Consider the following 12013-nt stretch of genomic DNA (forward strand, 5'->3'; position numbering starts at 1 on the left):
TGTTACATGAGTATTTTCTGCAACTCGCCCAAAACAGGCCTAGCGCTCAGTGCCTCTCAGCGGGGCATAGGCCTGCAGTGCCATCTCTGGGGATATTGTTTTGCAAGCAATGCATCCTGCGCTTGCTACAGTGAAGGACAAAGTGGGGGGTTGCATGCATGCATGCATGTGTAGGACAAGGGTGGTGTGAATGTGAAGGAGAAGGGGGGGGGGTGTCCATATCTATCTGTTTACCTTTCCCTACCCTGAAAGATAAGAATACCAAGCCCTGTCATCTGCTTTACTTCTGGAGGGCTGGGGCAGGTGCGAGAGGACAGGGAACTGAACAAAGCTGGGCTGCAGCTCATCCTGTCTTCTGGCAAAGGGAAGCAGGAAGCTGGGGAGAGCAGGGTTACAGCCTGTCAGCCAAGTGAGGGAGTGTTGCTGCTGCCTGAGGCAGCTACTGTCCAACAGCAGGCGTGGGAAAGTTGGGGAGTGGCAGAAAAGTGGCTCACGGGTAGGTGAGCTGGATGGGACCCTGCTTGACATTGAGGCTTTGTAAGCCACAGGCCTTATCTTGCAATAGTCCCCAGCAAGTAGGAGTAGGGAAAGAGAGCTCGCCCACAAGCAAATTTACATTGCACATGCACTGAAACACTCAGCCCAGCTCATTGGGCAGCATGAGAGCAGGCGCATGAAAGCATTTCCCCTTGTGCCACTGTTGCTCCAACTCAAAGCCCACCAGTGCCTATGCCACAAGTCTGAGCCTTTCCTGCTGACACCATCACATGCTCTTCCCCCTACACAGCACACTTGAGCGTTTCACTTAAACGTCACCACTACCGTGGGTGTATTTTTAGTATAGCAAAACCCGACAGGAAGTGAGAATGTGTCAAAGCCATGCCACACTGTGGCTTCTGGTACGGGGTGTGAATTGGGGGTGTCTTTCCTGTGCCTGATCCTCTGCTATCGCACTTCCCGGCACCCTCCCTGCTGAGCAGTGAGTCACTACCCAGCAGCAACGGCATTCAGGGCAAGATGCTACCCACACAGGGAGCAAAAAAGGTCAAGTGAAGTGAAACAGCCTCCGCGCACCCACGAATCAGAGGCGCTGCACAGAAACACTGGGGCACCAAGTCCTTCCCTCAGCAGTTTGCAGGACCCAGGCGCTGCAGGAAGTGTGCTGTCAGCTCCATGGGCCGCATAGTTCCCTAGTGCTCACGCTGCTATGAGCAATGGCTGGGGAGGGAGGGAGGGAGGGGGGTGTCTGTCCAGAATCATTTGGCAAATGTTGGGCAATGGAAATGCAGTAGCTTGCTGAAAGCCACCCCCTCAGCTGGAAGTGCTGTGGTTGGCAGCGCCTTGCTGGTACCATCAACACAGTGGTTAGGGCACTTGCCAGCTAACAAAGCCCATGCATTTTATTGCTGATGAGCAATTGGGGAGTGGGTTGCCAGGACGGGGGTAGGGAGGACTAATAGTTGCAAAACTTCTGGCTATTGCAAGTCAAGCACTCAGCTTCCTCCCTTACCAGCACAGGAGTACATACTGCAAAGCCGCCACTGCCAGCTCAACAACATTGCTTAGATGTACAGATAGCACTATCATGCAGGAGAGTGTGAACCATCTGATTTAACAGTGGCTCTAACATAGTCTGTGTCCTGCCCGTGTGATTTCTCTATACACATCAGTGGGCCCAGCAGAAGGGCTCCAAGTTGAGATGTGCGCTTTGAGCTCGTATGATGCCAAAGAAGAGCACACCAGTGCCTTATTAAAGAGCAAGCAGTCATGGCCACGGTTCCTTGAGTTACCTGCAGCACCACGGCATTGGCGAAGGGGCTGTGGAGTTGTGCAGCAGTCTGTGGCCACAGCCCAAGGAAACGAAGAGACTGTAACTCGAAAAGCCAGAGCTAAGTAATCCCATTCGGCAGTGTGGGGCTATGCCAGCCTGCAGGCTGATTTCCAGAGCTTGGTGCGCACACTGCAATCTCCTCCTGAAAAAAAAAAGAGGGTGAGACGCACCAAAGCCTTTGGTTTAACTTGGTACCGAGCAATGAGCGGAGCACTGAGGACTTCAGGGACTGGGATCCACCAGCTCCTACTAATACTGGGACTGGCACATCATATACCTACTTCAGGTGTGCGTGTGGCTGGCTGTCTGAGACAGTGGAGGATGGTTAGCTTGAAGGAAGGGGGCCAGGCCTTACGACCAATGCAGGGGAAACATGAAAACCCCTCTTCTCACACACATGCAGACACCTTTGCACCACAAAGGCAGCTTCATTTGCACATGTACACACACACATACACACCTCCACCCTTTTGTTTTACACGTGTTGCTAAGTTTTGGCCAACATGCAGCCATAAACCTGCTACTTTAAGACACTCACTCCTGGAGCTGGCTGTACAGCTGTCATCGGGGCCCATCTCTCAACTGCAGGACATCCTGTTTACTCAAACCAGCTCACTGCAGACAGAGAAAACATTTTTTCTCATAATTAACGTGTACTTTTCTGGACAGTCCCGTGGTGCACATGAATGTTGGGGGATGTGGGAGAGACCTCCACCCCTCACAATTGTGTAGCAAGGCCTGCCATTGGGACACCACTCTGCCCAGTGAACAGGGTCCTGCTGTAACTGGAACCAGTCTTCCTCCCTTGGTGGGGCGGCGTTCAGGACTGAGATGAGTGGTGTTGGAGGACATCTAGCACAGTTGTTCTTGGCTTGGATGCGCACTGCAGAGCAGGTGAGCTTCGTTAAAAAAAAAAAAAGAAGTTGGGTGAATTTATCCAATTTCTTTTTTAAAAAGTTGCGCGCGGGCACAATAGGCACTTTCCGCGAGGAGCACTCTGTGTGCCGTGTTCACATCTTTGATCCTCAGGTGGGCTCACGATACAAAGAGTCTTTGGTAGGGGCAACGGGGAGGGAATGAAAGTCTACAACTACTTATTTAGATTCATATCCCACCCCATCCATACTCCCCGGCCTTCTCTTCAAAGACCCCGTTTCCGTCGCCGTTTTGGCTGGCTGCGGCGCTCGCTGGAACATGCGTGGGAAACTAGCACAAACGAGGCCTAATCACCAAAAGCAAATGCGGCTGGAAACGCACGCAAGTGTTTGGGGCCCTTGTGTTGCTGTGGAAGTCTTGGGCCAGCTCCGGGGAAGAGGGAGCCCTTTATAATGACCTGCTTCACCGAGCTGCTTCGCGAGCAGGCCAGGCTGCTATGGAAACTGGAGCGCAGGCGCTGGAGTCCATCAACGTCCCCATTCAAAGGAAGCAGGACTCTCGGTACCCCCTTTTTCTCCAATTCTGTTCTGCAGGGGACTGGAAGGAGTCTGCCAGTTTGGTGAATGGCAACAGCCACAGGACAGAAGTGAGCAAGAAGTAGCATAGCTGAGACTATGAAAACCTTCCCCAGCACCTGAAGGCCCCAGTACACCGCTACGCTCCCAGGGACGCTCGACTCTACGGACCTCAGCCGCAGAACTGCACTCTCCAACCCATCGAGGAGTGGGACAAACCGAGTGTCCCACTCCCGCCCACCCCTCATTTCCTCATGGCAGGAATAAGTAACCAGCGCTCTGCGACTTCGTCTGTACAGTTCTGGTGGGGTCGACTAGACGGTCTTTGGCCAGGACCAAGTGGGTCGACAGGAACCGTTACTGAGATGGGTCTTGCAATTGGACTTACATGTCACACAGGCCTTGCACTCAATGAGAAAAGGCCTGGCGGTGAAGTCACCGCACTATTTGACCCCTTTCCTAGGCTCCTCAAAGCCTCTACAGCCAGGCTGTCAAGGATCTCTTGAGTCCCTCCCATCCCTCCCACATTACTCTCAGCTGCCATGTCCTGGGCCCATGGACAGATGGTCTTTCAGAGCTTGTCAGTGCTGCTGCTCCTTAAAGCAGCAAAAGGCCCCCTGAGACCACGCAAGGAGCTCCTCTCCCTTCTATTCTGCTTCCACTGCTGGCAGGAGAAGCCAGAGAGACCATCTATAATTTAAAATCAAAGCCCACTTTTCCACGGCAGCAGAGAGGACGCATTCCCACCGACCTCTCCGACTTCCTTTTTCAGTTCCTTCATGCCCCCCCCCTTTTTTTTTTGTCCACAGGGGTGAGAACAATTTTTCCTCTTGAATTTTAAGAATATCCTTAAAAAAAAAAAAAAAAATTTATCTTTAGAAACACAAATGCCTGCTTTGCCCAACCTGGTGGGATCCCAGCACCCACCAGGGTCTGGTTTACCTTACCTCCGCAGCTGGAAGACACTCGCTCTGGTTGCCATTGGGCAAGCGGGGAGTGGGGGAAGGCATCAAACCTCTCAGACCAGCTGGAAACATCCCCCATTGTTGTGCAAGATGAGAACCACCAACCCACACACAGGAGGTGACCGGAGACACCCGACCGAAGCGCCCCAGCCCCGTTCTCCCACCCACCCCATCCCACAGACACAGCCGAGGGCCTGAAAGGGCAGCGCCTCCTAAGCCCAAGTGAATGCAGCCGGGGGTTTCCTGGGGAACGCTGTTCAGTTTGTGCATGTCTGCGCCGGGTCACTTTTATCCACACATCACTGTCCCCAAATAGGGCCAGAGGGGCAAAAAGCAACTGTCACAGCCCTGGCCAAAGAGCAAGGAGGGGGGAAACTGTGAGCCGGGAGGAGTTTCCATGGCAATCCATCACCCCTGGAAAGGGATTCCTGGAGGGGAGGGAGCCTCCGTCTCGGTGTCTCTCTCGCTTTCCTTTCTCAAGCTTCTTTTTTTAACTTGTCACCCGTGGATGAGTGTAAAGGAGTCACTGGGCTGTTAATAAGGGGGTGGGAGGGAGGAGGTGACTGCATGGGTTGCTCTTGGGACCGGCTCTTTTTAACCGTTTCCTCCCTTGTCCTCTCTGCTGCCAGCACAGAAACGGGGGAGTTTGGAGCTTGTCGACATGGGGAAACAGCCATAATTATACTCATTCGGCCCTGTTCTGCAGTACAGGGGACCTTGTCACAGGTTTAACTTGCCATTTTAAGGGGGCCCTGTTATTCCAGAAGAGGAGTGGCCACATAGGCGGCTATTCCAGCATCAAGCAGCATGATGCTGTAATCATGCCCGTAAGCCCCCCCCCCCACCCGGTAGATAAGCCCTTACTGTGTATGAGAGCAAGGTGCTGGCGCAGCAGGTGACAGCCAGCCCCAGCATTTCCATTCAGAGCTGCGGCCCCCCAGTACGCCCCAGCTCAGCGCTTCAGCGTACCTGAATCCTGATCTGCAAATATTGCCCGAGAAACCTAGGCTACTCTGGCAGGTTCCTGGCCTTCAGCACTGCCAGCTTAAAACACCAGGCCACAAACAGACATGCTCACCTTTTCAAGCAGTATCGGCCCTTGCGGCAGTGCCTCTCTGCAAGGCCTTTCAAGCATCGTGCTAGGATCACGAGCTAGTCTCAGCTTCCCTTAGGTGACCCACAGGATAATGGGCTTTGGGAGGCTGTGTGCGCGCTGCAGGCAGGATCAGGGGATAATAGATTTTGAATTGCTACTTATGCATTTTAAATTGCTCCTTGCAGGCTTGCTCCCCAGTCTGGGGGCTGCACAGCATCGCTCAGTGGCTGCTGCCAGAGGGGGCCTGGAGGGGGTAGGCAAGAAAGATGGGAACCAAACTTCCCTTGAATTCAGCAGTATGGCAGCAAGGAAGGCATTGGCTTTAGGAGCAGAAGAAGAAACACTTTCCTCCCCTGCTGTGAAGAATATCAAACCCAGTCAGGAGGCACCTGGACGTTGCTCTTCTGACTGGGGATGTGGGAGGGGGCGTTCAGCAGAGCAAGATTTGACATGAAGGCTAATCCTCAGCTCAGCGGCTACTGCTTCTGCTCCGCAGACTGCTTCTCAACACCCCCGGATCAGGCACCTCTCAGGAGCCACACATGGCTCTGACCTTGCTGCACGCGTGCTTCCTAAATGCAAGAACCTTTCTAACTGTCTAGAGAGAGGTTTAGACAATGGCATCAACACCCACTGCCACATCCTCCCCCCGCCACCGATACCGTCTCTGGCACGGTGCAGCCCAGCCAGGCCCTCACGGTCATGTGAAGCTGGGACCCCCTTGGCTGCACTGTGTCCAGCTGACAGAAGTGGGAGAGCGCAGCCAAGTGCCTGGTTTCTAGTCCTGGTTCTCCCCCTAAAACCTTAGGCCACACTGAGCAAGGCACGCAGGGCTCCTATACACATGTAGGGGGGCTGCTCCAACGTGCTGGAAATCACGTGCATCTGTGTCCCTGCGCTGAAAAATGGTGGGGCGCTTTGAACTACAGCTTGTCGAATGAGTTTTAGTTCAAAGCACCCCACCGCCATTATTTCAGCGCAGGGATGCTGATGCACATGATACTTGGTTGCTTTCAATTAGTGTGGCTCGCTAATTAAAGTGCCCCCCACCCAACACATCTCCCAGGGCACATCTATAAATGCCCACTGTCTCTAGGGGAAAAAAAAAAGTGGGGGGGCAAGGTTTCGGCCTGCCTCCCTTACCTGGGCGTGCCTCAGTTTCTTCACATGTAAGGTGTGTTGTAGGACTGATTTAGACCCGTAAACCCCTTGGAGAGCCTCAGATGAATGATTAAGCAGCATCACAACCTAGAAATGTGAAAAGTAGCTCCTTCCTCTCTCTTGTCTGGCATTAATCTCAAGCACCGGCTCCATTTAACCTCTGGGTTTCTGACTGAACTGGCTCCTGGAGCCCATGGGAAGATGTGGTAGGAGCAGCTCCAGTCTCAGACGCCAGCTCACACGGGAAAGCCTGGCATGAGCCCCGCCAGCCTCCCACGTGGTCAGTGTGAAGGCAAATCAGCCCATTCAGCATGCCCTGGCAGGCACAGCATGGGCATCCTTTGTAAACAGATTATCAAGGGAAACACAGGATGTTCTGTTGACTTTGAAGCCTGTCAGCACAGCTACACTGCTCCATTTTGCTCCCAGTTATGAGGGGTGGGGGCAGGGAAGGGAGGGGGAAAAAAGGGGAGAGACAGTGGGACCCTCACCGCAAAACTGCTTTTGTGGTGCCAAATGCTGGGTGCAGCTGATGTGGTGTCGGTAGGAAACTCTTCTCTGCCTTTCTAACCTCAGCCAGACAAACCACTCAGCCACGGATCAGCCCCTTCAGCACCTACCCGCAGATAGAAACGCCCTATGACAAAGTGACTGGGGCTGGAAAATGAACCTCCAAGGGACCTGCAGAAGGACTGCTCTATAGTTGTGGGGACGGGGCAGGATGGGGCAGGACAGGATGGGACTTGCAAGCGACTGACCCAGAGGAAGAGCAGCAAGGAACAAGCCTCACAGTCCTATTCTCCTGCCGGGGCAGTACAGATCATTGGGCCAAGCAGCTGCCCACAAAGGAGCTGCATGTGTCCTTATTAGCAGGCAACTTAAGTGATAAAAGGATTTATCTGGAAGAGTTCAAGATGCTACAGAGCCAGGTCTTACTGGTGCACGAGGCCTGAATTCTCTCCTCACTTCTCCAGAAGTCAGTAAGGAGGCACGATCAGCTCTTGGGGGTATGATATGAGGCAGACAGTCCTGGTCTCTGGGAGACACCGTGTACTTATAGATATCTGCTAGTAGCAATGTGAATGAAATGCAAGATTCCCTCCCTACAATCACCTGAAAGGTTTTGCAATGGGAAGAGTGAAAAGTCTTTCACAAGGGACGCTGCCACCAATTCATGTACATTTACTTCTCCCAAGCCCCAACCTGGGTCCAGGGAAAGAAAAAAAAAAAGGAAAGAAAGGCAGAGACAATTCTTGGCTATTGCTAACTAGATATGCTAGGTGACCACAGGCAAAGTGGCGTGTGTGGAGAGCCTTCATGGGCATCCTAGCCTGTCCTGCCACTAAAGGAAAGGAGCCACATCCCCTTCTGAGTATAAGAGGAGCTTTGGTGCTAATCTTGAAGTCAGAGCTCTGCATGGCATGTGACAGCAGCAATGTGAGCCTTTGCTGTGAGCCAGTTCAAGAGCGACTGGCCATAGAGGAAGTCCCTGCTTCAGCCTGGCACCCTAGACTTCTCAGCAGCAACTCTCGTACCAGGTCCCAGAGCAGCCGCCTTCCCTTTCGGACTATTCCTGGAAGCAGGACTGGCCAGGCCTGGCCCACATCCCCGAGCGGGTCAGAGCCGAGGGCTGTGCAGCTCTGCTGACAGGGACCCTCCCTTGGGGACCCTGGGGGTGTCACTGAAGTCACAAGCAGTTCTCCTCTGCCCTCATACCACTTGCCCAGCCAGGAGCTACTCAAACATGCTGTGCCCTGGGGAGGGCAACCATTCAGCTGGGAATGCAGAGCAATTATTAGCCAACTAGCAAAGGAAGAAGCCAAACCCTTGCTCACTTATATGGTATAAGACTGGGTTGTGAATGGTCTGCCTTGATGGCCTCAGAAGACAAGAGGTGCTTCTAATAGCTTGTGAGGGCCCGAGAGGTGGGGGAAGATGTGAAGGATCAGCACCTCAGCTGAAGACAGGGGCCTGGGGGCAGATAGGAACCTGCTCTTGTCATGCACGAAGGGATGCATATAATAAATCATCCTTTGAGAAGGGAGGAAGGCCCATTTCAAACTGCTCCATGTTCCTGCAGCAGCCTCAGAAACAGCACTTGAGAGGCAGAGGGACATACTGGATGTTTGGTGGGGGTGCCTCCCCTCCCCGCTTGCTACAGCGGCCAGAGTTTTGGAAGCCCAAGTCCCTGGGGTGTTACAGCAAAGCAGCAGTTTCAGAGGCCCTTGCTTTTCAGAGCCAAGCGCACCAGCATTAATAAACCTTTCTGAATGCATCTGCGTGGGCGATTTCCTCCCCCACTTCCCCTGTTACATCAGGGTTACAACCAACCTTTTCTAGAGTGCCTCAAAGCCTTCAATGTGGGAAGCCCTGTTAAGGCACAACTGTTAGTCTGACCAGCATACAACACAGACTGCGGATCTCATGCTGGGACTTCCCCAAGGAGAGAGGCACCTTTTACCATCTGCAGAATTAAAGGATGCCACAGGCGTGGAGACAAAGCCACCTGACCTGCTGGGAAAGTGTGATGGGAGAGCTCCAGCCTCGGCAGAGGTCACTGTGCAGGTGGTGTTCTCATGTCCCAGCCCTGGTAGGAGACAGCAAAGCCGGTCAAACATTTACACGGGGACTCCGATGAGAGCTCCTATTCTCTTTCATGCCACCTAATACACTCGACTGCTCTTCTCCCTTTCCACTGGAGCCCAGAAACAATGCCACCAAGTGCACGACCCCTGGTTTAATCATCTCTTAGTAGGGGGCAGAGGAAGAGGACACAGACTCTTACTCTCCAGAGGAAAAAAAGCTGATCCTGGAGGAATCACTGTGAGATGCAATGAAGCAAAGCAGGTAATCATTAGTGAAGGGTGGAGAGCTGGTCTTGGCCAAGCGCACTGCTGCTGCCCAGTTACAGACAGGGCAGTGGGGAGGGGGAGGTGGTCTGGACCAATGTCCAGCCATGGAAGGAGACATTTGGAAGGGGCCCCACCGTGCCCACAGCACACTCAGGAATGCTGCTGCTGCTGCTCATCAGCTACTGCCTGCTAGAGGACAATTCATGGCTGAGAGGAGCATGAGTTTCACAGACAAGCAAACACTTCCTAAAAAGGTCCAAACCACCTCTCTTCCAGGTTCAGACTGACACACTAGGCAACATGCCCCCACACGAGGAAAGGCTGAGACAACTCGGCATAAGTTGAAAGTTTGGAGAGGAGGAGATTATAGGGAACGTGAAGAAACTCCCCAGCCCCTGCCAGGGGACAAGGCAATGGGCTCAAGCAGATTAAAAGTAAATCTGTCAGGTTGGTAACTTCCCAACTGGAAGAGCAATGGGATCAGCTGCCCGGGGGGGCTGTAGATTCTCCCTCAGCAGAGCGTTTCAGTCACAGACCAGATGAGCACCAGCCTGGGACATTTTAGGAAGAGCTAATTCTGTACCTCTGGAGGGGCTGGACTACACGACCGACCCCTGAGTTGCCCTCAAAGGCTACGATTCTACACCATTTCTGCATGCAGCCCTCGTTTCAAAGCCACCTCCTCCTTCAGCACATGAAATCATTCTCATGCTGGCTGCTGTAGGAACACAGGCTTGTTCAGAGACAACCGTTCAGGTATTGGAAGGAGCCCTCTACAACCAGAACCTCACATGCTCAAGAACCGTGAAATAGCCACCCTCGTTCCTTATCCAAGGACACTTTGCAAAACTCAAGACTGGTCCCCATAGCACATGGCTCAGTTCTGACTAGGCAAAGGGTCTGTGCTACATGGATCAGTTGGTGTTTTCTTGGAGCATAAAACAGCTCTGCCACACCAAGACTATGGCCCCCTATATGTTACAGGTATCACACAGTTACCCGGTTACTTGTGCAATTACATTAAGACCAGCTACACGTGCAGAGTAGCTATCACGCCATAACAAGCTCCAATCAGCTATAAAGTTAGAACTTGAAAATGTGTACTAACTTTATAGCTAGTTCCTATCAAGCTTTAATTTGTGCGTGTAGCAGAGGTGCACCATGCCCAGCTGGGGTTGGGAGCCCCAAAACCGAGGGCAAGCAGCTGTAGGCTCTGGGTTGCAGCAGCAGGGTTTCCTGCACCCCTGAGCCTGTGCAAACATAGCTGCCATGATCCCCTAGGTGCAGGTGTGGGGGGCACCCCCACAGCTGGACGCTTCTCAACTGAGGTGGCTCCCAGTTGCAGGAGCTTACTTGGTGCTGGTGCAGGGGGAGCCTGAAGTTGGACTCCCCCTGCACCAGCAATAAGACGTGATGGGTCTAACTTTATAGCATGTGTAGCATGACAGGAGGTGTGACTGTGTGGATCACGCATGAGATCCCCATCTTGCCTTTACCTGCACATGTAGAAGGGCCCTATACTCTAACCTAGGTTTCCCTTTCCTGCAAGGGCCTCACAGACATGGCATCCAGGAACTCACCTGTCAGGATCTCTTTCCAAACCAAACTCACGTCCCCTACCGGTGGTAGCTGGCACATTATGGAACAACAGCTCTCCATAAAGCTCAAAAGGGACCAGGCATGCGCGTAGTAGTAGTTGATACCTAGCCCCCTCCAAACAGTTATGTTTTCCGGCTTGCACCCACATTGTTCCACTACCCCCATAAACTAAGTCAAGACAAGATGGCAAAAATACCACAAGACAGTATGCGAGGCAGCCTGACCTCCCTTGTGGGCATTTTATGTGATTTTTTCTCTTCAACAGGCCTGAGCGCTTGCATTACAGACCCACCAGCTCCAACAAGCTGAGCAGAGCAAAGCCAAGTCAGGGTATCTGCAGTGAGTGGTGCTGGCTACACCACAGGTTCTCCTTTCTCGCCAGAGGAGCACTGGATCACTGCCACAGCTTTTGGATGGCAAACAAAACTCTGCCCACCCACCTCTGCTCATCGCAGTTGCAAAACAGCTCATGTGAGAAATGACAGGAGTGGTAACTAGGGCAGCATAAAAAGGTTTCCATCAGAACTAAGTTTGTAACAAGGCAGCTTTCCAGGAAGTGTCTGTTTTTGCTACAATTTGTTTATAACAGAAAAACACCTGAAAAACAGAACAACTGTCTGAAAAAAATGGTTCTGACTTAAAAATATTTCCATCATGTTTCAAGGGAGTATCATAGTACTTAGGGTCAGAAGGGACCTAACCAGGTCATCAGGTCTGACCCCCTGCCCTGGGCAGGAATGGGTGCCAGGGTCATATCACCCCAGCCACATATCTGTCCAGGCTCCTCATGAAGACCCCAAAAGGTAGGAGAGAGCACCACCTCCCTGGAAGCCCATTCCAGAGCTTGGCAGCCCTAACTGTAAGTAATGTCTCTGCATGTCCAGCCTGAACTTTCTCTCTAACAATCTGTGGCCGTTATCCCTAGTAACCCCGGGTGGTGCCCGGGGGGGGAACAGAGCCTCCCCCAGTTCCCACTGTTCCCCCCTGGTGAGTTGGTAAACCACCACCAGACCCCCTCTCAGCCTTCTCTTGTGGAGGCTCAATAGGTTCAGGCCCTT

General features: G+C 52.8%; 1 long non-coding RNA gene across 1 annotated transcript; it reads left to right on the plus strand.

The window, feature by feature from the left end:
* The first annotated feature begins 8656 nt into the window (after window positions 1-8656).
* LOC109294582 lies at window positions 8657-11372 on the plus strand. The gene is made up of 2 exons (XR_002096576.1): window positions 8657-9351; window positions 11221-11372. It is a non-coding gene; the product is annotated as an uncharacterized LOC109294582 (long non-coding RNA).
* Window positions 11373-12013: the final 641 nt, after the last annotated feature.

Source organism: Gavialis gangeticus, unplaced genomic scaffold (assembly GCF_001723915.1).
Source record: "Gavialis gangeticus isolate Ggan-Ray unplaced genomic scaffold, GavGan_comp1, whole genome shotgun sequence".
Taxonomy (NCBI): Eukaryota; Metazoa; Chordata; order Crocodylia; family Gavialidae; genus Gavialis; species Gavialis gangeticus.